The following is a 24,200-nucleotide window of genomic DNA, read 5'->3' on the forward strand; positions in this document are numbered from 1 at the left end:
TCGTTATTTAGTAAGTTTAAATTACATTCGATCTGTTAGGGAGGTCGTATTTACAAGTAGGAATACTTGGTATTGTAGATGTAACACGACTTGACCAGATGTGAAGTGTAACTGTGGTATAAAAATGAAAAAAATATACATACATCAAGCAGAATGAGGCGGAATTTCAGCAAGAAGGTATTGAAGTGTAAATAGTTGAAAGGGACCTGGAAGAGAAAGTGAAGGAGTAATAAACAAAACACAACTTAAAACCAAGCTACTGGAATAGTTACAGTTTCAGATGTGATGGAAAACATATTCGAATATTAATAAAAAATAATTATAATAATAACTGGGACAAAAATGGCGTCTTTTATACGCTTTTTTCGCTCCGTTTGGTCATCGTACTTTGATAGGCTTCCTAATAATGGATTTGTAGTTATTTAGTAAGTTTAAATTACATTCGATCTGTCAGGGAGGTCGTATTTACAAGAAGGAATACTTGGGATTGTAGATGTAACACGACTTGACCAGATGTGAAGTGTAACTGTGGTATAAAAATGATGAAATATAAATAAATCAAGCAGAATGAGACTGGAACTCAGCGAGAAGGTATTGAAGTGTAAATAGTTGAAAGGGACCTGGAAAAGAAAGTGAAGGAGTAATAAACAAAACACAACTTAAAACCAAGCTACTGGAATAGTTACAGTTTCAGATGTGGTGTAAAACACATTCGAAAATTAATAAAAAATAATTATAATAATAACTGGGAAAAAATGGCGTCTTTTATACGCTTTTTTCGCTCCGTTTGGTCATCGTACTTTGATAGGCTTCTTAGTATTGGATATTTCGGTATTTACGAAGTTTAATTTACATTCGATCTGTCAAGAGGGTTATTTGTACAAGTGGGGATACTTGGGAATGTAGATGGAACACGACTTGAACAGATGTGAAGTGTAACTGTGGTACAAAAATGATGAAATATAATAAATCCAGCAGAATGAGACTGGAACTCAGCGAGAAGGTATTGAAGTGTAAATAGTTAAAAGGGACCCGGAAGAGAGCGACAAGGAGTACTTAACAAAACACAATTTAAAACCAAGCTACTGGAATAGTTACAGTTTCAGATGTGATGGAAAACATATTCGAATATTAATAAAAAATAATTATAATAATAACTGGGACAAAAATGGCGTCTTATATACGCTTTTTTCGCTCCGTTTGGTCATCGTACTTTGATAGGCTTCCTAATAATGGATTTGTCGTTATTTAGTAAGTTTAAATTACATTCGATCTGTTAGGGAGGTCGTATTTACAAGTAGGAATACTTGGGATTGTAGATGGAACACGACTTGATTAGATGTGAAGTGTAACTGTGGTATAAAAATGAAAAAAATATACATACATCAAGCAGAATGAGGCGGAATTTCAGCAAGAAGGTATTGAAGTGTAAATAGTTGAAAGGGACCTGGAAGAGAAAGAGAAGGAGTAATAAACAAAACACAACTTAAAACCAAGCTACTGGAATAGTTACAGTTTCAGATGTGATGGAAAACACATTCGAATATTAATAAAAAATAATTATAATAATAATTAGGACAAAAATGGCGTCTTTTATACGCTTTTTTCGCTCAGTTTGGTCATCGTACGTTGATAGGTTTCTTAATATTGGATATATCGGTATTTACGAAGTTTAATTTACATTCGATCTGTCAGGAGGGTCATATGTACAAGTGGGGATACTTGGGAATGTAGATGGAACACGACTTGACCAGATGTGAAGTGTAACTGTGGTATAAAAATGATAAAATATAATAAATCAAGCAGAATGAGCCGGGAACTCAGCGAGAAGGTAATGAAGTGTAAATAGTTGAAAGGGACCTGGAGCAGAAAGACAAGGAGGAATTTAACAAAATACAACCTAAAACCAAGCTACTGGTATAGTTCCAGTTTCAGATGTGGTGGAAAACACATTCGAATATTAATATAAAAATAATTACAATAAAAATTGGGGCAAGAATTGCGTCTTTTATACGCTTTTGTCGCTCCGTTTGGTCATCGTACTTTGATAGGCTTCTTAATAATAGATATTTCGGTATTTAGGAAGTTTAATTTACATTCGATCTGTCAGGAAGGTCATATTTACAAGTGGGGACACTCGGGAATGTAGATGGAACACGACTTGACCAGATGTGAAGTGTAACTGTGGTATAAAAATGATAAAATGTAAGAAATCAAGCAGAATGAGGCGGGAACTCAGCAAGAAGGTAGTGAAGTGTAAATAGTTGAAAGGGACCTGGAAGAGAAAGAGAAGGAGTAATAAACAAAACACAACTTAAAACCAAGCTACTGGAATAGTTACAGTTTCAGATGTGATGGAAAACACATTCGAATATTAATAAAAAATAATTATAATAATAATTAGGACAAAAATGGCGTCTTTTATACGCTTTTTTCGCTCAGTTTGGTCATCGTACGTTGATAGGTTTCTTAATATTGGATATATCGGTATTTACGAAGTTTAATTTACATTCGATCTGTCAGGAGGGTCATATGTACAAGTGGGGATACTTGGGAATGTAGATGGAACACGACTTGACCAGATGTGAAGTGTAACTGTGGTATAAAAATGAAAAAAATATACATACATCAAGCAGAATGAGGCAGGAACTAAGCGAGAAGGTATTGAAGTGTAAATAGTTGAAAGGGACCTGGAAGAGAAAGAGAAGGAGTAATTAAAAAAACACAACTTAAAACCAAGCTACTTGAATAGTTACAGTTTCAGACGTGGTGGAAAACACATTCGAATAATAATATAACGTAATTAGATTAATAATTGGGACAAAAATGGCGTCTTTTATACGCTTTTTTCGCTGCGTTTGGTCATCGTACTTTGATAGGCTTCTTAATAATGGATATGTCGGTATTTAGGAAGATTAATTTACATTCGATCTGTCAGGAAGGTCATATTTACAAGTGGGGACACTCGGGAATGTAGATGGAACACGACTTGACCAGATGTGAAGTGTAACTGTGGTATAAAAATGATAAAATATAATAAATCAAGCAGAATGAGGCGGGAACTCAGCGAGAAGGTATTGAAGTGTAAATAGTTGAAAGGGACCCGGAAGAGAGCGACAAGGAGTACTTAACAAAACACAATTTAAAACCAAGCTACTGGAATAGTTACAGTTTCAGATGTGATGGAAAACACATTCGAAAATTAATAAAAAAATAATTATAATAATAACTGGGACAAAAATGGCGTCTTTTATACGCTTTTTTCCCTCCGTTTGGTCATCGTACTTTGATAGGCTTCTTAATAATGGATTTGTCGATATTTAGTAAGTTTAAATTACATTCGATCTGTCAGGGAGGTCGTATTTACAAGTAGGAATACTTGGGAATGTAGATGGAACACGACTTGACCAGATGTGAAGTGTAACTGTGGTATAAAAATGATGAAATATAAATAAATCAAGCAGAATGAGACTGGAACTCAGCGAGAAGGTATTGAAGTGTAAATAGTTGAAAGGGACCTGGAAGAGAAAGAGACGGAGTAATTAACAAAACACAACTTAAAACCAAGCTACTGGAATAGTTACAGTTTCAGACGTGGTGGAAAACACATTCGAATAATAATATAAAATAATTAGATTAATAATTGGGACAAAAATGGCGTCTTTTATACGCTTTTTTCGCTCCGTTTGGTCATCGTACTTTGATAGGCTTCTTAATAATGGATTTGTCGTTATTTAGTAAGTTTAAATTACATTCGATCTGTCAGGGAGGTCGTATTTACAAGTAGGAATACTTGGGATTGTAGATGTAACACGACTTGACCAGATGTGAAGTGTAACTGTGGTATAAAAATGAAAAAAATATACATACATCAAGCAGAATGAGGCAGGAACTCAGTGAGAAGGTATTGAAGTGTAAATAGTTGAAAGGGACCTGGAAGAGAAAGAGAAGGAGTAATTAACAAAACACAACTTAAAACCAAGCTACTGGAATAGTTACAGTTTCAGACGTGGTGGAAAACACATTCGAATAATAATATAAAATAATTAGATTAATAATTGGGACAAAAATGGCGTCTTTTATACGCTTTTTTCGCTCCGTTTGGTCATCGTACTTTGATAGGCTTCTTAATAATGGATTTGTCGTTATTTATTAAGTTTAAATTACATTCGATCTGTCAGGGAGGTCGTATTTACAAGTAGGAATACTTGGGAATGTAGATGGAACACGACTTTACCAGATGTGAAGTGTAACTGTGGTATAAAAATGATGAAGTATAAATAAATCAAGCAGAATGAGACTGGAACTCAGCGAGAAGGTATTGAAGTGTAAATAGTTGAAAGGGACCTGGAAGAGAAAGAGACGGAGTAATTAACAAAACACAACTTAAAACCAAGCTACTGGAATAGTTACAGTTTCAGACGTGATGGAAAACACATTCGAATAATAATATAAAATAATTAGATTAATAATTGGGACAAAAATGGCGTCTTTTATACGCTTTTTTCGCTCCGTTTGGTCATCGTACTTGGATAGGCTTCTTAATAATGGATTTGTCGTTATTTAGTAAGTTTAAATTACATTCGATCTGTCAGGGAGGTCGTATTTACAAGGAGGAATACTTCGGATTTTAGATGTAACACGACTTGACCAGATGTGAAGTGTAACTGTGGTATAAAAATGAAAAAAATATACATACATCAAGCAGAATGAGGCGGGATATCAGCAAGAAGGTATTGAAGTGTAAATAGTTGAAAGGGACCCGGAAGAGAGCGACAAGGAGTACTTAACAAAACACATTTTAAAACCAAGCTACTGGAATAGTTACAGTTTCAGACGTGGTGGAAAACACATTCGAATAATAATATAACGTAATTAGATTAATAATTGGGACAAAAATGGCGTCTTTTATACGCTTTTTTCGCTCCGTTTGGTCATCGTACTTTGATAGGCTTCTTAATAATGGATATTTCGGTATTTAGGAAGATTAATTTACATTCGATCTGTCAGGAAGGTCATATTTACAAGTGGGGACACTCGGGAATGTAGATGGAACACGACTTGACCAGATGTGAAGTGTAACTGTGGTATAAAAATGATAAAATATAATAAATCAAGCAGAATGAGGCGGGAACTCAGCGAGAAGGTAGTGAAGTGTAAATATTTAAAAGGGACCCGGAAGAGATCGACAAGGAGTACTTAACAAAACACAATTTAAAACCAAGCTACTGGAATAGTTACAGTTTCAGATGTGATGGAAAACACATTCGAAAATTAATAAAAAAAATAATTATAATAATAACTGGGACAAAAATGGCGTCTTTTATACGCTTTTTTCCCTCCGTTTGGTCATCGTACTTTGATAGGCTTCTTAGTAATGGATATTTCGGTATTTACGAAGTTTAATTTACATTCGATCTGTCAGGAGGGTTATATGTACAAGTGGGGATACTTGGGAATGTAGATGGAACAGGACTTGACCATATGTGAAGTGTAACTGTGGTATAAAAATGATGAAATATAAATAAATCAAGCAGAATGAGACTGGAACTCAGCGAGAAGGTATTGAAATGTAAATAGTTGAAAGGGACCTGGAAGACAAAGAGAAGGAGTAATAAACAAAACACAACTTAAAACCAAGCTACTGGAATAGTTACAGTTTCAGATGTGATGGAAAACACATTCGAAAATTAATAAAAAATAATTATAATAATAACTGGGACAAAAATGGCGTCTTTTATACGCTTTTTTCGCTCCGTTTGGTCATCGTACTTTGATAGGCTTCTTAATAATGGATATTTCGGTATTTACGAAGTTTAATTTACATTCGATCTGTCAGGAGGGTTATATGTACAAGTGGAGATACTTGGGAATGTAGATGGAACACGACTTGACCAGATGTGAAGTGTAACTTTGGTATAAAAATGATAAAATATAATAAATCAAGCAGAATGAGCCGGGAACTCAGCGAGAAGGTAATGAAGTGTAAATAGTTGAAAGGGACCTGGAGCAGAAAGACAAGGAGGAATTTAACAAAATACAACCTAAAACCAAGCTACTGGTATAGTTCCAGTTTCAGATGTGGTGGAAAACACATTCGAATATTAATATAAAAATAATTACAATAAAAATTGGGGCAAGAATTGCGTCTTTTATACGCTTTTGTCGCTCCGTTTGGTCATCGTACTTTGATAGGCTTCTTAATAATAGATATTTCGGTATTTAGGAAGTTTAATTTACATTCGATCTGTCAGGAAGGTCATATTTACAAGTGGGGACACTCGGGAATGTAGATGGAACACGACTTGACCAGATGTGAAGTGTAATCTTGGTATAAAAATGATAAAATGTAAGAAATCAAGCAGAATGAGGCGGGAACTCAGCAAGAAGGTAGTGAAGTGTAAATAGTTAAAAGGGTCCCGGAAGAGAGCGACAAGGAGTACTTAACAAAACACAATTTAAAACCAAGCTACTGGAATAGTTACAGTTTCAGATGTGATGGAAAACACATTCGAAAATTAATAAAAAATAATTATAATAATAACTGGGACAAAAATGGCGTCTTTTATACGCTATTTTCGCTCCGTTTTGTCATCGTATTTTGATAGGCTTCTTAGTAATGGACATTTCGGTATTTACGAAGTTTAATTTACATTCGATCTGTCAGGAGGGTTATATGTACAAGTGGGGATACTTGGGAATGTAGATGGAACACGACTTGACCAGATGTGAAGTGTAACTGTGGTATAAAAATGATGAAATATAAATAAATCAAGCAGAATGAGACTGGAACTCAGCAAGAAGGTATTGAAGTGTAAATAGTTGAAAGGGACCTGGAAGAGAAAGAGAAGGAGTAATAAACAAAACACAACTTAAAACCAAGCTACTGGAATAGTTACAGTTTCAGATGTGATGAAAAACACATTCGAATATTAATAAAAAATAATTATAATAATGATTAGGACAAAAATGACGTCTTTATACGCTTTTTTCGCTCTGTTTGGTCATCGTACTTTGATAGGCTTCTTAATAATGGATTTGTCGTTATTTAGTAAGTTTAAATTACATTCGATCTGTCAGGGAGGTCGTATTTACAAGTAGGAATACTTGGGATTGTAGATGTAACACGACTTGACCAGATGTGAAGTGTAACTGTGGTATAAAAATGAAAAAAATATACATACATCAAGCAGAATGAGGCGGAATTTCAGTAAGAAGGTATTGAATTGTAAATAGTTGAAAGGGACCTGGAAGAGAAAGTGAAGGAGTAATAAACAAAACACAACGTAAAACCAAGCTACTGGAATAGTTACAGTTTCAGATGTGGTGGAAAACACATTCGAATAATAATATAAAATAATTAGATTAATAATTGGGACAAAAATGGCGTCTTTTATACGATTTTTTCGCTCTGTTTGGTCATCGCACTTTGATAGTCTTCTTAGTAATGGATATTTCGGTATTTACGAAGTTTAATTTACATTCGATCTGTCAGGAGGGTTATATGTACAAGTGGGGATACTTGGGAATGTAGATGGAACACGACTTGACCAGATGTGAAGTGTAACTGTGGTATAAAAATGATGAAATATAAATAAATCAAGCAGAATGAGACTGGAACTCAGCGAGAAGGTAGTGAAGTGTAAATAGTTGAAAGGGACCTGGAAGAGAAAGTGAAGGAGTAATAAACAAAACACAGATTAAAACCAAGCTACTGGAATAGTTACAGTTTCAGACGTGGTGGAAAACACATTTGAATAATAATATAAAATAATTAGATTAATAATTGGGACAAAAATGGCGTCTTTTATACGCTTTTTTCGCTCCGTTTGGTCATCGTACTTTGATAGGCTTCTTAATAATGGATTTGTCGTTATTTAGTAAGTTTAAATTACATTCGATCTGTCAGGGAGGTCGTATTTACAAGTAGGAATACTTGGGAATGTAGATGGAACACGACTTGACCAGATGTGAAGTGTAACTGTGGTATAAAAATGATGAAATATAAATAAATCAAGCAGAATGAGACTGGAACTCAGCGAGAAGGTAGTGAAGTGTAAATAGTTAAAAGGGACCCGGAAGAGAGCGACAAGGAGTACTTAACAAAACACAATTTAAAACCAAGCTACTGGAATAGTTACAGTTTCAGATGTGATGGAAAACACATTCGAAAATTAATAAAAAATAATTATAATAATAACTGGGACAAAAATGTCGTTTTTTATACGCTTTTTTCGCTCCGTTTGGTCATTGTACTTTGATAGGCTTCTTAATAATGGATTTGTCGTTATTTAGTAAGTTTAAATTACATTCGATCTGTCAGGGAGGTCGTATTTACAAGTAGGAATACTTGGGAATGTAGATGGAACACGACTTGACCAGATGTGAAGTGTAACTGTGGTATAAAAATGATGAAATATAAATAAATCAAGCAGAATAAGACTGGAACTCAGCGAGAAGGTATTGAAGTGTAAATAGTTGAAAGGGACCTGGAAGAGAAAGAGAAGGAGTAATTAACAAAACACAACTTAAAACCAAGCTACTGGAATAGTTACAGTTTCAGACGTGGTGGAAAACACATTCGAATAATAATATAAAATAATTAGATTAATAATTGGGACAAAAATGGCGTCTTTTATACGCTTTTTTCGCTCCGTTTGGTCATCGTACTTTGATAGGCTTCTTAATAATGGATTTGTCGTTATTTAGTAAGTTTAAATTACATTCGATCTGTCAGGGAGGTCGTATTTACAAGTAGGAATACTTGGGAATGTAGATGGAACACGACTTTACCAGATATGAAGTGTAACTGTGGTATAAAAATGATGAAATATAAATAAATCAAGCAGAATGAGACTGGAACTCAGCGAGAAGGTATTGAAGTGTAAATAGTTGAAAGGGACCTGGAAGAGAAAGAGAAGGAGTAATTAACAAAACACAACTTAAAACCAAGCTACTGGAATAGTTACAGTTTCAGACGTGGTGGAAAACACATTCGAATAATAATATAAAATAATTAGATTAATAATTGGGACAAAAATGGCGTCTTTTATACGCTTTTTTCGCTCCGTTTGGTCATCGTACTTTGATAGGCTTCTTAATAATGGATTTGTCGTTATTTAGTAAGTTTAAATTACATTCGATCTGTCAGGGAGGTCGTATTTACAAGGAGGAATACTTCGGATTTTAGATGTAACACGACTTGACCAGATGTGAAGTGTAACTGTGGTATAAAAATGAAAAAAATATACATACATCAAGCAGAATGAGGCGGGATATCAGCAAGAAGGTATTGAAGTGTAAATAGTTGAAAGGGACCCGGAAGAGAGCGACAAGGAGTACTTAACAAAACACATTTTAAAACCAAGCTACTGGAATAGTTACAGTTTCAGACGTGGTGGAAAACACATTCGAATAATAATATAACGTAATTAGATTAATAATTGGGACAAAAATGGCGTCTTTTATACGCTTTTTTCGCTCCGTTTGGTCATCGTACTTTGATAGGCTTCTTAATAATGGATATTTCGGTATTTAGGAAGATTAATTTACATTCGATCTGTCAGGAAGGTCATATTTACAAGTGGGGACACTCGGGAATGTAGATGGAACACGACTTGACCAGATGTGAAGTGTAACTGTGGTATAAAAATGATAAAATATAATAAATCAAGCAGAATGAGGCGGGAACTCAGCGAGAAGGTAGTGAAGTGTAAATATTTAAAAGGGACCCGGAAGAGAGCGACAAGGAGTACTTAACAAAACACAATTTAAAACCAAGCTACTGGAATAGTTACAGTTTCAGATGTGATGGAAAACACATTCGAAAATTAATAAAAAAAATAATTATAATAATAACTGGGACAAAAATGGCGTCTTTTATACGCTTTTTTCCCTCCGTTTGGTCATCGTACTTTGATAGGCTTCTTAGTAATGGATATTTCGGTATTTACGAAGTTTAATTTACATTCGATCTGTCAGGAGGGTTATATGTACAAGTGGGGATACTTGGGAATGTAGATGGAACACGACTTGACCATATGTGAAGTGTAACTGTGGTATAAAAATGATGAAATATAAATAAATCAAGCAGAATGAGACTGGAACTCAGCGAGAAGGTATTGAAATGTAAATAGTTGAAAGGGACCTGGAAGACAAAGAGAAGGAGTAATAAACAAAACACAACTTAAAACCAAGCTACTGGAATAGTTACAGTTTCAGATGTGATGGAAAACACATTCGAAAATTAATAAAAAATAATTATAATAATAACTGGGACAAAAATGGCGTCTTTTATACGCTTTTTTCGCTCCGTTTGGTCATCGTACTTTGATAGGCTTCTTAATAATGGATATTTCGGTATTTACGAAGTTTAATTTACATTCGATCTGTCAGGAGGGTTATATGTACAAGTGGAGATACTTGGGAATGTAGATGGAACACGACTTGACCAGATGTGAAGTGTAACTTTGGTATAAAAATGATAAAATATAATAAATCAAGCAGAATGAGCCGGGAACTCAGCGAGAAGGTAATGAAGTGTAAATAGTTGAAAGGGACCTGGAGCAGAAAGACAAGGAGGAATTTACAAAATACAACCTAAAACCAAGCTACTGGTATAGTTCCAGTTTCAGATGTGGTGGAAAACACATTCGAATATTAATATAAAAATAATTACAATAAAAATTGGGGCAAGAATTGCGTCTTTTATACGCTTTTGTCGCTCCGTTTGGTCATTGTACTTTGATAGGCTTCTTAATAATAGATATTTCGGTATTTACGAAGTTTAATTTACATTCGATCTGTCAGGAGGGTTATACGTACAAGTGGGGATACTTGGGAATGTAGATGGAACACGACTTGACCAGATGTGAAGTGTAACTGTGGTATAAAAATGAAAAAAATATACATACATCAAGTAGAATGAGGCGGGATTTCAGTAAGAAGGTATTGAAGTGTAAATAGTTGAAAGGGACCTGGAAGAGAAAGAGAAGGAGTAATAAACAAAACACAACTTAAAACCAAGCTACTGGAATAGTTACAGTTTCAGATGTGATGGAAAACACATTCGAATATTAATAAAAAATAATTATAATAATAATTAGGACAAAAACGGCGTCTTTTATAAGCTCTTTTCGCTCCGTTTGGTCATCGTACGTTGATAGGCTTCTTAATATTGGATATATCGGTATTTACGAAGTTTAATTTACATTCGATCTGTCAGGGAGGTCGTATTTACAAGTAGGAATACTTGGGAATGTAAATAGAACACGACTTGACCAGATGTGAAGTGTAACTGTGGTATAAAAATGATGAAATATAAATAAATCAAGCAGAATGAGACTGGAACTCAGCGAGAAGGTATTGAAGTGTAAATAGTTGAAAGGGACCTGGAAGAGAAAGAGAAGGAGTAATAAACAAAACACAACTTAAAACCAAGCTACTGGAATAGTTACAGTTTCAGATGTGATGGAAAACACATTCGAAAATTAATAAAAAATGATTATAATAATAACTGGGGAAAAAATGGCGTCTTTTATACGCTTTTTTCGCTCCGTTTGGTCATCGTACTTTGATAGGCTTCTTAGTAATGGATATTTCGGTATTTACGAAGTTTAATTTACATTTGATCTGTCAGGAGGGTTATATGTACAAGTGGGGATACTTGGGAATGTAGATGGAACACGACTTGACCAGATGTGAAGTGTAACTGTGGTATAAAAATGATGAAATATAATAAATCAAGCAGAATGAGACTGGAACTCAGCGAGAAGGTATTGAAGTGTAAATAGTTGAAAGGGACCTGGAAGAGAAAGTGAAGGAGTAATTAACAAAATAATTTAAAACCAAGCTACTGGAATAGTTACAGTTTCAGATGTGATGGAAAACACATTCGAATATTAATATAAAAATAATTAGAATAATAATTGGGGCAAGAATTGCGTCTTTTATAAGCTTTTGTCGCTCCGTTTGGTCATCGTACTTTGATAGGCTTCTTAATAATGGATTTGTCGTTATTTAGTAAGTTTAAATTACATTCGATCTGTCAGGGAGGTCGTATTTACAAGTAGGAATACTTGGGATTGTAGTGGTAACACGACTTGACCAGATGTGAAGTGTAACTGTGGTATAAAAATGAAAAAAATATACATACGTCAAGCAGAATGAGGCAGAATTTCAGCAAGAAGGTATTGAAGTGTAAATAGTTGACACTCGGGAATGTAGATGGAACACGACTTGACCAGATGTGAAGTGTAACTGTGGTATAAAAATGATCAAATGTAAGAAATCAAGCAGAATGAGGCGGGAACTCAGCGAGAAGGTAGTGAAGTGTAAATAGTTAAAAGGGACCCGGAAGAGAGCGACAAGGAGTACTTAACAAAACACAACGTAAAACCAAGCTACTGGAATAGTTACAGTTTCAGACGTGGTGGAAAACACATTCGAATAATAATATAAAATAATTAGATTAATAATTGGGACAAAAATGGCGTCTTTTATACGCTTTTTTCGCTCCGTTTGGTCATCGTACTTTGATAGGCTTCTTAATAATGGATTTGTCGTTATTTAATAAGTTTAAATTACATTCGATCTGTCAGGGAGGTCGTATTTACAAGTAGGAATACTTGGGATTGTAGTGGTAACACGACTTGACCAGATGTGAAGTGTAACTGTGGTATAAAAATGAAAAAAATATACATACGTCAAGCAGAATGAGGCAGAATTTCAGCAAGAAGGTATTGAAGTGTAAATAGTTGAAAGGGACCTGGAAGAGAAAGTGAAGGAGTAATAAACAAAACACAACTTAAAACCAAGCTACTGGAATAGTTACAGTTTCAGATGTGATGGAAAACATATTCGAATATTAATAAAAAATAATTATAATAATAACTGGGACAAAAATGGCGACTTTTATACGCTTTTTTCGCTCCGTTTGGTCATCGTACTTTGATAGGCTTTCTAATAATGGATTTGTCGTTATTTAGTAAGTTTAAATTACATTCGATCTGTCAGGGAGGTCGTATTTACAAGTAGGAATACTTGGGATTGTAGATGTAACACGACTTGACCAGATGTGAAGTGTAACTGTGGTATAAAAATGAAAAAAATATACATACATCAAGCAGAATGAGGCGGAATTTCAGCAAGAAGGTATTGAAGTGTAAATAGTTGAAAGGGACCTGGAAGAGAAAGTGAAGGAGTAATAAACAAAACACAACTTAAAACCAAGCTACTGGAATAGTTACAGTTTCAGATGTGATGGAAAACATATTCGAATATTAATATAAAATAATTATAATAATAACTGGGACAAAAATGGCGTCTTTTATACGCTTTTTTCGCTCCGTTTGGTTATCGTACTTTGATAGGATTCTTAGTAATGGATATTTCGGTATTTACGAAGTTTAATTTACATTCGATCTGTCAGGAGGGTTATATGTACAAGTGGGGATACTTGGGAATGTAGATGGAACACGACTTGACCAGATGTGAAGTGTAACTGTGGTATAAAAATGATGAAATATAAATAAATCAAGCAGAATGAGACTGGAACTCAGCGAGAAGGTAGTGAAGTATAAATAGTTAAAAGGGACCCGGAAGAGAGCGACAAGGAGTACTTAACAAAACACAATTTAAAACCAAGCTACTGGAATAGTTACAGTTTCAGATGTGGTGGAAAACACATTCGAAAATTAATAAAAAATAATTATAATAATGATTGGGGCAAGAATTGCGTCTTTTATACGCTTTTTTCGCTCCGTTTGGTCATCGTACTTTGATAGGCTTCTTAATAATGGATATTTCGGTATTTAGGAAGTTTAATTTACATTCGATCTGTCAGGAAGGTCATATTTACAAGTTGGGACACTCGGGAATGTAGATGGAACACGACTTGACCAGATGTGAAGTGTAACTGTGGTATAAAAATGATAAAATGTTAGAAATCAAGCAGAATGAGGCGGGAACTCAGCGAGAAGGTAGTGAAGTGTAAATAGTTAAAAGGGACCCGGAAGAGAGCGACAAGGAGTACTTAACAAAACACAACGTAAAACCAAGCTACTGGAATAGTTACAGTTTCAGACGTGGTGGAAAACACATTCGAATAATAATGTAAAATAATTAGATTATTAATTGGGACAAAAATGGCGTCTTTTATACGCTTTTTTCACTTCGTTTGGTCATCGTACTTTGATAGGCTTCTTAATAATGGATTTGTCGTTATTTAGTAAGTTTAAATTACATTCGATCTGTCAGGGAGGTCGTATTTACAAGTAGGAATACTTGGGATTGTAGATGTAACACGACTTGATCAGATGTGAAGTGTAACTATGGTATAAAAATGAAAAAAATATACATACATCAAGCAGAATGAGGCGGAATTTCAGCAAGAAGGTATTGAAGTGTAAATAGTTGAAAGGGACCCGGAAGAGAAAGTGAAGGAGTAATAAACAAAACACAACTTAAAACCAAGCTACTGGAATAGTTAGAGTTTCAGATGTGACGGAAAACATATTCGAATATTAATAAAAAATAATTATAATAATAAATGGGACAAAAATGGCGTCTTTTATACGCTTTTTTCGCTCAGTTTGGTCATCATACTTTGATAGGCTTCCTAATAATGGATTTGTCGTTATTTAGTAAGTTTAAATTACATTCGATCTGTCAGGGAGGTCGTATTTACAAGTAGGAATACTTGGGATTGTAGATGTAACACGACTTGACCAGATGTGAAGTGTAACTGTGGTATAAAAATGATGAAATATAAATAAATCAAGCAGAATGAGTCTGGAACTCAGCGAGAAGGTATTGAAGTGTAAATAGTTGAAAGGGACCTGGAAGAGAAAGTGAAGGAGTAATAAACAAAACACAGATTAAAACCAAGCTACTGGAATAGTTACAGTTTCAGATGTGGTGTAAAACACATTCGAATATTAATAAAAAATAATTATAATAATAACTGGGACAAAAATGGCGTCTTTTATACGCTTTTTTCGCTCCTTTTGGTCATCGTACTTTGATAGGCTTCTTAGTAATGAATATTTCGGTATTTACGAAGTTTAATTTACATTCGATCTGTCAGGAGGGTTATATGTACAAGTGGGGATACTTGGGAATGTAGATGGAACACGACTTGACCAGATGTGAAGTGTAACTGTGGTATAAAAATGATGAAATATAATAAATCAAGCAGAATGAGACTGGAACTCAGCGAGAAGGTATTGAAGTGTAAATAGTTGAAAGGGACCTGGAAGAGAAAGAGAAGGAGTAATAAACAAAACACAACTTAAAACCAAGCTACTGGAATAGTTACAGTTTCAGATGTGATGGAAAACACATTCGAATATTTATAAAAAATAATTATAATAATAATTAGGACAAAAATGGCGTCTTTTATACGAAGGAGTAATAAACAAAACACAACTTAAAACCAAGCTACTGGAATAGTTACAGTTTCAGATGTGATGGAAAACACATTCGAATATTAATATAAAAATAATTAGAATAATAACTGGGGCAAGAATTGCGTCTTTTATAAGCTTTTGTCGTTCCGTTTGGTCATCGTACTTTGATAGGCTTCTTAATATTGGATATTTCGGTATTTAGGAAGTTTAATTTACATTCGACCTGTCAGGAAGGTCATATTTACAAGTTGGGACACTCTGGAATGTAGATGGAACACGACTTAACCAGATGTGAAGTGTAACTGTGGTATAAAAATGATAAAATGTAAGAAATCAAGCAGAATGAGGCGGGAACTCAGCGAGAAGGTAGTGAAGTGTAAATAGTTAAAAGGGACCCGGAAGAGAGCGACAAGGAGTACTTAACAAAACACAACGTAAAACCAAGCTACTGGAATAGTTACAGTTTCAGATGTGGTGGAAAACACATTCGAATAATAATGTAAAATAATTAGATTATTAATTGGGACAAAAATGGCGTCTTTTATACGCTTTTTTCACTTCGTTTGGTCATCGTACTTTGATAGGCTTCTTAATAATGGATTTGTCGTTATTTAATAAGTTTAAATTACATTCGATCTGTCAGGGAGGTCGTATTTACAAGTAGGAATACTTGGGATTGTAGATGTAACAAGACTTGATCAGATGTGAAGTGTAACTATGGTATAAAAATGAAAAAAATATACATACATCAAGCAGAATGAGGCGGAATTTCAGCAAGAAGGTATTGAAGTGTAAATAGTTGAAAGGGACCCGGAAGAGAAAGTGAAGGAGTAATAAACAAAACACAACTTAAAACCAAGCTACTGGAATAGTTAGAGTTTCAGATGTGACGGAAAACATATTCGAATATTAATAAAAAATAATTATAATAATAAATGGGACAAAAATGGCGTCTTTTATACGCTTTTTTCGCTCAGTTTGGTCATCGTACTTTGATAGGCTTCCTAATAATGGATTTGTCGTTATTTAGTAAGTTTAAATTACATTCGATCTGTCAGGGAGGTCGTATTTACAAGTAGGAATACTTGGGATTGTAGATGTAACACGACTTGACCAGATGTGAAGTGTAACTGTGGTATAAAAATGAAAAAAATATACATACATCAAGCAGAATGAGGCGGAATTTCAGCAAGAAGGTATTGAAGTGTAAATAGTTAAAAGGGACCTGGAAGAGAAAGTGAAGGAGTAATAAACAAAACACAACTTAAAACCAAGCTACTGGAATAGTTACAGTTTCAGATGTGATGGAAAACATATTCGAATATTAATAAAAAATAATTATAATAATAACTGGGACAAAAATGGCGTCTTTTATACGCCTTTTTCGCTCCGTTTGGTCATCGTACTTTGATAGGCTTCTTAATAATGGATTTGTCGTTATTTAGTAAGTTTAAATTACATTCGATCTGTCAGGGAGGTCGTATTTACAAGTAGGAATACTTGGGATTGTAGATGTAACACGACTTGACCAGATGTGAAGTGTAACTGTGGTATAAAAATGAAAAAAATATACATACATCAAGCAGAATGAGGCGGAATTTCAGCAAGAAGGTATTGAAGTGTAAATAGTTGAAAGGGACCCGGAAGAGAAAGTGAAGGAGTAATAAACAAAACACAACTTAAAACCAAGCTACTGGAATAGTTAGAGTTTCAGATGTGATGGAAAACATATTCGAATATTAATAAAAAATAATTATAATAATAAATGGCACAAAAATGGCGTCTTTTATACGCTTTTTTCGCTCAGTTTGGTCATCGTACTTTGATAGGCTTCCTAATAATGGATTTGTCGTTATTTAGTAAGTTTAAATTACATTCGATCTGTCAGGGAGGTCGTATTTACAAGTAGGAATACTTGGGTTTGTAGATGTAACACGACTTGACCAGATGTGAAGTGTAACTGTGGTATAAAAATGAAAAAAATATACATACATCAAGCAGAATGAGGCGGAATTTCAGCAAGAAGGTATTTAAGTGTAAATAGTTAAAAGGGACCTGGAAGAGAAAGTGAAGGAGTAATAAACAAAACACAACTTAAAACCAAGCTACTGGAATAGTTACAGTTTCAGATGTGATGGAAAACATATTCGAATTTTAATAAAAAATAATTATAATAATAACTGGGACAAAAATGGCGTCTTTTATACGCCTTTTTCGCTCCGTTTGGTCATCGTACTTTGATAGGCTTCTTAATAATGGATTTGTCGTTATTTAGTAAGTTTAAATTACATTCGATCTGTCAGGGAGGTCGTATTTACAAGTAGGAATACTTGGGATTGTAGATGTAACACGACTTGACCAGATGTGAAGTGTAACTGTGGTATAAAAATGAAAAAAATATACATACATCAAGCAGAATGAGGCGGAATTTCAGCAAGAAGGTATTGAAGTGTAAATAGTTGAAAGGGACCCGGAAGAGAAAGTGAAGGAGTAATAAACAAAACACAACTTAAAACCAAGCTACTGGAATAGTTAGAGTTTCAGATGTGATGGAAAACATATTCGAATATTAATAAAAAATAATTATAATAATAAATGGGACAAAAATGGCGTCTTTTATACGCTTTTTTCGCTCAGTTTGGTCATCGTACTTTGATAGGCTTCCTAATAATGGATTTGTCGTTATTTAGTAAGTTTAAATTACATTCGATCTGTCAGGGAGGTCGTATTTACAAGTAGGAATACTTGGGATTGTAGATGTAACACGACTTGACCAGATGTGAAGTGTAACTGTGGTATAAAAATGATGAAATATAAATAAATCAAGCAGAATGAGACTGGAACTCAGCGAGAAGGTATTGAAGTGTAAATAGTTGAAAGGGACCTGGAAGAGAAAGTGAAGGAGTAATAAACAAAACACAGATTAAAACCAAGCTACTGGAATAGTTACAGTTTCAGATGTGGTGTAAAACACATTCGAATATTAATAAAAAATAATTATAATAATAACTGGGACAAAAATGGCGGCTTTTATACGCTTTTTTCGCTCCTTTTGGTCATCGTACTTTGATAGGCTTCTTAGTAATGAATATGTCGGTATTTACGAAGTTTAATTTACATTCGATCTGTCAGGAGGGTTATATGTACAAGTGGGGATACTTGGGAATGTAGATGGAACACGACTTGACCAGATGTGAAGTGTAACTGTGGTATAAAAATGATGAAATATAATAAATCAAGCAGAATGAGACTGGAACTCAGCGAGAAGGTATTGAAGTGTAAATAGTTGAAAGGGACCTGGAAGAGAAAGAGAAGGAGTAATAAACAAAACACAACTTAAAACCAAGCTACTGGAATAGTTACAGTTTCAGATGTGATGGAAAACACATTCGAATATTTATAAAAAATAATTATAATAATAATTAGGACAAAAATGGCGTCTTTTATACGAAGGAGTACTTAACAAAACACAACGTAAAACCAAGCTACTGGAATAGTTACAGTTTCAGACGTGGTGGAAAACACATTCGAATAATAATATAAAATAATTAGATTAATAATTGGGACAAAAATGGCGTCTTTTATACGCGTTTTTCGCTCCGTTTGGTCATCGTACTTTGATAGGCTTCTTAATAATGGATTTGTCGTTATTTAGTAAGTTTAAATTACATTCCATCTGTCAGGGAGGTCGTATTTACAAGTAGGAATACTTGGGATTGTAGATGTAACACGACTTGACCAGATGTGAAGTGTAACTGTGGTATAAAAATGAAAAAAAAATATACATACATCAAGCAGAATGAGGCAGAATTTCAGCAAGAAGGTATTGAAGTGTAAATAGTTGAAAGGGACCTGGAAGAGAAAGTGAAGGAGTAATAAACAAAACACAACTTAAAACCAAGCTACTGGAATAGTTACAGTTTCAGATGTGATGGAAAACATATTCGAATATTAATAAAAAATAATTATAATAATAACTGGGACAAAAATGGCGTCTTTTATACGCTTTTTTCGCTCCGTTTGGTCATCGTACTTTGATAGGCTTCCTAATAATGGATTTGTCGTTATTTAGTAAGTTTAAATTACATTCGATCTGTCAGGGAGGTCGTATTTACAAGTAGGAATACTTGGGATTGTAGATGTAACACGACTTGACCAGATGTGAAGTGTAACTGTGGTATAAAAACGAAAAAAATATACATACATCAAGCAGAATGAGGCGGAATTTCAGCAAGAAGGTATTGAAGTGTAAATAGTTGAAAGGGACCTGGAAGAGAAAGTGAAGGAATAATAAACAAAACACAACTTAAAACCAAGCTACTGGAATAGTTACAGTTTCAGATGTGATGGAAAACATATTTGAATATTAATAAAAAATAATTATAATAATAACTGGGACAAAAATGGCGTCTTTTATACGCCTTTTTCGCTCCGTTTGGTCATCGTACTTTGATAGGCTTCTTAATAATGGATTTGTCGTTATTTAGTAAGTTTAAATTACATTCGATCTGTCAGGGAGGTCGTATTTACAAGTAGGAATACTTGGGATTGTAGATGTAACACGACTTGACCAGATGTGAAGTGTAACTGTGGTATAAAAATGATGAAATATAAATAAATCAAGCAGAATGAGACTGGAACTCAGCGAGAAGGTAGTGAAGTGTAAATAGTTAAAAGGGACCCGGAAGAGAGCGACAAGGAGTACTTAACAAAACACAATTTAAAACCAAGCTACTGGAATAGTTACAGTTTCAGATGAGATGGAAAACATATTCGAATATTAATATAAAATAATTATAATAATAACTGGGACAAAAATGGCGTCTTTTATACGCTTTTTTCGCTCCGTTTGGTCATCGTACTTTGATAGGCTTCTTAGTAATGGATATTTCGGTATTTACGAAGTTTAATTTACATTCGATCTGTCAGGAGGGTTATATGTACAAGTGGGGATACTTGCGAATGTAGATGGAACACGACTTGACCAGATGTGAAGTGTAACTGTGGTATAAAAATGATGAAATATAAATAAATCAAGCAGAATGAGACTGGAACTCAGCGATTAGGTAGTGAAGTTTAAATAGTTAAAAGGGACCCGGAAGAGAGCGACAAGGAGTACTTAACAAAACACAATTTAAAACCAAGCTACTGGAATAGTTACAGTTTCAGATGTGGTGGAAAACACATTCGAAAATTAATAAAAAATACTTATAATAATAATTGGGGCAAGAATTGCGTCTTTTATAAGCTTTTGTCGCTCCGTTTGGTCATCGTACTTTGATAGGCTTCTTAATAATGGATATTTCGGTATTTAGGAAGTTTAATTTACATTCGATCTGTCAGGAAGGTCATATTTACAAGTTGGGACACTCGGGAATGTAGATGAAACACGACTTGACCAGATGTGAAGTGTAACTGTGGTATAGAAATGATAAAATGTAAGAAATCAAGCAGAATGAGGCGGGAACTCAGCGAGAAGGTAGTGAAGTGTAAATAGTTAAAAGGGACCCGGAAGAGAGCGACAAGGAGTACTTAACAAAACACAACGTAAAACCAAGCTACTGGAATAGTTACAGTTTCAGACGTGGTGGAAAACACATTCGAATAATAATGTAAAATAATTAGATTATTAATTGGGACAAAAATTGCGTCTTTTATACGATTTTTTCGCTCTGTTCTGTCATCGTACTTTGATAGGCTTCTTAATAATGGATTTGTCGTTATTTAGTAAGTTTAAATTACATTCGATCTGTCAGGGAGGTCGTATTTACAAGTAGGAATACTTGGGTTTGTAGATGTAACACGACTTGACCAGATGTGAAGTGTAACTGTGGTATAAAAATGAAAAAAAATACATACATCAAGCAGAATGAGGCGGAATTTCAGCAAGAAGGTATTGAAGTGTAAATAGTTGAAAGGGACCTGGAAGAGAAAGTGAAGGAGTAATAAACAAAACACAACTTAAAACCAAGCTACTGGAATAGTTAGAGTTTCAGATGTGATGGAAAACATATTCGAATATTAATAAAAAATAATTATAATAATAAATGGGACAAAAATGGCATCTTTTATATGCTTTTTTCGCTCAGTTTGGTCATCGTACTTTGATAGGCTTCCTAATAATGGATTTGTCGTTATTTAGTAAGTTTAAATTACATTCGATCTGTCAGGGAGGTCGTATTTACAAGTAGGAATACTTGGGATTGTAGTTGTAACACGACTTGACCAGATGTGAAGTGTAACTGTGGTATAAAAATGAAAAAAATATACATACATCAAGCAGAATGAGGCGTGATTTCAGCAAGAAGGTATTGAAGTGTAAATAGTTGAAAGGGACCTGGAAGAGAAAGAGGAGGAGTAATAAACAAAACACAACTTAAAACCAAGCTACTGGAATAGTTACAGTTTCAGATGTGGTGGAAAACGCATTCGAATATTAATATAAAAATAATTACAATAAAAATTGGGGCAAGAATTGCGTCTTTTATACGCTTTTGTCGCTCCGTTTGGTCATCGTACGTTGATAGGCTTCTTAATAATGGATATTTCGGTATTTTCGAAGTTTAATTTACATTCGATCTGTCAGGAGGGTCATATGTACAAGTGCAGATACTTGGGAATGTAGATGGAACACGACTTGACCAGATGTGAAGTGTCACTTTGGTATAAAAATGATAAAATATAATAAATCAAGCAGAATGAGCCGGGAACTCAGCGAGAAGGTAATGAAGTGTAAATAGTTGAAAGGGACCTGGAGCAGAAAGACAAGGAGGAGTTTAACAAAATACAACCTAAAACCAAGCTACTGGTATAGTTCCAGTTTCAGATGTGGTGGAAAACACATTCGAATATTAATATAAAAATAATTACAATAAAAATTGGGGCAAGAATTGCGTCTTTTATACGCTTTTGTCGCTCCGTTTGGTCATCTACTTTGATAGGCTTCTTAATAATAGATATTTCGGTATTTAGGAAGTTTAATTTACATTCGACCTGTCAGGAAGGTCATATTTAGAAGTGGGGACACTCGGGAATGTAGATGGAACACGACTTGACCAGATGTGAAGTGTAACTGTGGTATAAAAATGAAAAAAAATATACATACATCAAGCAGAATGAGGCAGGAACTCAGCGAGAAGGTATTGAAGTGTAAATAGTTGAAAGAGACCTGGAAGAGAAAGAGAAGGAGTAATAAACAAAACACAACCTAAAACCAAGCTACTGGTATAGTTCCAGTTTCAGATGTGATGGAAAACACATTCGAATATTTATAAAAAATAATTATAATAATAATTAGGACAAAAATGGCGTCTTTTATACGCTTTTTTCGCTCCGTTTGGTCATCGTACGTTGATAGGCTTCTTAATATTGGATATATCGGTATTTACGAAGTTTAATTTACATTCGATCTGTCAGGAGGGTTATATGTACAAGTGGGGATACTTGGGAATGTAGATGAAACACACCTTGAATGAAATGTAAAAAATCAAGCAGAATGAGCCGGGAACTCAGCGAGAAGGTAATGAAGTGTAAATAGTTGAAAGGGACCTGGAGCAGAAAGACAAGGAGGAATTTAACAAAATACAACCTAAAACCAAGCTACTGGAATAGTTCCAGTTTCAGATGTGGTGGAAAACACATTCGAAAATTAATAAAAAATAATTATAATAATAACTGAGACAAAAATGGCGTCTTTTATACGCTTTTTTCGCTCCGTTTGGTCATTGTATTTTGATAGGCTTCTTAATAATGGATTTGTCGTTATTTAGTAAGTTTAAATGACATTAGATCTGTCAGGGAGGTCGTATTTACAAGTAGGAATACTTGGGATTGTAGATGTAACACAACTTGACCAGATGTGAAGTGTAACTGTGGTATAAAAATGAAAAAAATATATACATACATCAAGCAGAATGAGGCGGGATTTCAGCAAGAAGGTATTGAAGTGTAAATAGTTGAAAGGGACCTGGAAGAGAAAGAGAAGGAGTAATAAACAAAAGACAACTTAAAACCAAGCTACTGGAATAGTTACAGTTTCAGATGTGGTGGAAAACACATTCGAATATTAATATAAAAATAATTACAATAAAAATTGGGGCAAGAATTGCGTCTTTTATACGCTTTTGTCGCTCCGTTTGGTCATCGTACGTTGATAGGCTTCTTAATAATGGATATTTTGGTATTTTCGAAGTTTAATTTACATTCGATCTGTCAGGAGGGTCATATGTACAAGTGGAGATACTTGGGAATGTAGATGGAACACGACTTGACCAGATGTGAAGTGTAACTTTGGTATAAAAATGATAAAATATAATAAATCAAGCAGAATGAGCCGGGAACTCAGCGAGAAGGTAATGAAGTGTAAATAGTTGAAAGGGACCTGGAGCAGAAAGACAAGGAGGAATTTAACAAAATACAACCTAAAACCAAGCTACTGGAATAGTTCCAGTTTCAGATGTGGTGGAAAACACATTCGAATATTAATATAAAAATAATTACAATAAAAATTGGGGCAAGAACTGCGTCTTTTATACGCTTTTGTCGCTCCGTTTGGTCATCGTACTTTGATAGGCTTCTTAATAATGGATATTTCGGTATTTTCGAAGTTTAATTTACATTCGATCTGTCAGGAGGGTCATATGTACAAGTGGAGATACTTTGGAATGTAGATGGAACACGACTTGACCAGATGTGAAGTGTAACTGTGGTATAAAAATGATGAAATATAAATAAATCAAGCAGAATGAGGCGGGAACTCAGCGAGAAGGTAGTGAAGTGTAAATAGTTAAAAGG

The sequence above is a fragment of the Salminus brasiliensis genome, chromosome 20 (assembly GCF_030463535.1).
Source record: "Salminus brasiliensis chromosome 20, fSalBra1.hap2, whole genome shotgun sequence".
Classification (NCBI taxonomy): Eukaryota; Metazoa; Chordata; class Actinopteri; order Characiformes; family Bryconidae; genus Salminus; species Salminus brasiliensis.